We start from the raw sequence: 1,527 nt of genomic DNA, 5'->3' as shown, positions 1-1,527 counted from the left end.
ATTTATTACTGCAAGCGAGGAAATGATTATATCAAATTTTGCATCAGCTTAAAAATGTTTCTAACCAGACTTGATGCTTTCTTGTTCTCAACACCCAGGATGAAAGGAGCACCCTCTGAGAGGAGAGGGGCTGACCCTGTAAGCTCGGTGTGCAGGTCTGCTGCTGATTCAGCACCAGAGGGCAGCACAAGGAGGGACTCTGGTCTTCACCAAGGGTCAGGTGTCTGAAGAGTGGCAGAACTGAAGCAGGTCTGAGCTCTTTGGCTGATAAGAGGGTTAAGGTCCTTCAACAACCGTCTACTCCCATTCAGCTTCAAGCTCCCAAAAAAAGCTTTTCTTCTTGGATGTATTTGTTTTAATTCTCTAAGCTTTAAAAAAAACATTTTCAGCAAAATTATTGTTTTCTTAAGCTCAGATAAGGACAAAAACAAAACAAAACAACAACAACAACAACAAAAAAAACACTGAGGGGACAGGGGATCAAGACAACACAGGTCTGAACTACAGCATCTTCACACCAAAGATGCAGCTTTTTTGCAACAAATCAGCTCAAAGATTGTTTTTGTCTTTCAAGGTAACAATTCTTCCTCTGCCTAAAACTTTACATACAGGTGTAAAGGTTTACTTTTTTAGTCTCACTTGAGTTATAAGTTCAGTCAAGTTAGAGGGAAGTTCTTCCTGAAAAACGAAACAAAGACATTAAATTTAAATGATCATAATAATAGCTGTAATTATTGTCAAGCACGAAACAGTATTCTTGTGTAAAACACGTCAAACAAAAAAATAAATAAAGAAACATTTCCTTTAAAAATGATTAAAAGAAATGTGTAAGCAATTTGTCAGCCAATTTGATTTAGTATTGAAGGACTAAAAGAAAGCAAACATAAGACAGAATTCAGGTCAAAAGTGACTTTAAAGCAAATGGTTCAGTTCTATTTTAACACCAGTTCAGGGTCAAGAGGTCACAGTCAGGCGAGCACTCCTTCCTGCTTCACAGTTAACAAATCYAATACTGTTTTTTTTTTCTTTTCACTGTATCTTTTGTCATGTAAATGTTAYCTGTCATGACAGATTAGTAGTTTATGGGGGTGGGATGTGTCTTAATTCAAAGTTTCCAGAATGACTTGAACAAACTGCTGTGCTTTAGTGACAGGGTTGGGGGTGTTGTAGACTTTCAGTTTCTTGATAAAATACAATATCTGCTGCTACTGTTGTATAGATGTATCATTTTGCACACTGTCTGCTGTAGCTGTCAATGCTTGTTTATGCAAACATTTCAGTTTCAATACTGTTTTTCACTTTATTGTTCATACTGAACAGCAGGACGTGCGTAAGTTTTGTTACCTTTCATGAACATCTGATGATTGTGTTTGAGGGAACGACAAATAAATATCCTTGAATCCTTGAATAATCAGTGTTGTACAAAGTAGCACAAAGTGATACTTGAGTAAAAGTACAAGTATCTCACCAAAATATTACTTTGGTAAAAGTTAAAGTCTCCTTCAGGAATATTACTTAAGTAAAAGT

Source organism: Austrofundulus limnaeus, unplaced genomic scaffold, assembly GCF_001266775.1.
Source record: "Austrofundulus limnaeus strain Quisiro unplaced genomic scaffold, Austrofundulus_limnaeus-1.0 Scaffold11, whole genome shotgun sequence".
Classification (NCBI taxonomy): domain Eukaryota; kingdom Metazoa; phylum Chordata; class Actinopteri; order Cyprinodontiformes; family Rivulidae; genus Austrofundulus; species Austrofundulus limnaeus.
Note: the sequence above shows the minus strand (reverse complement) of the source record.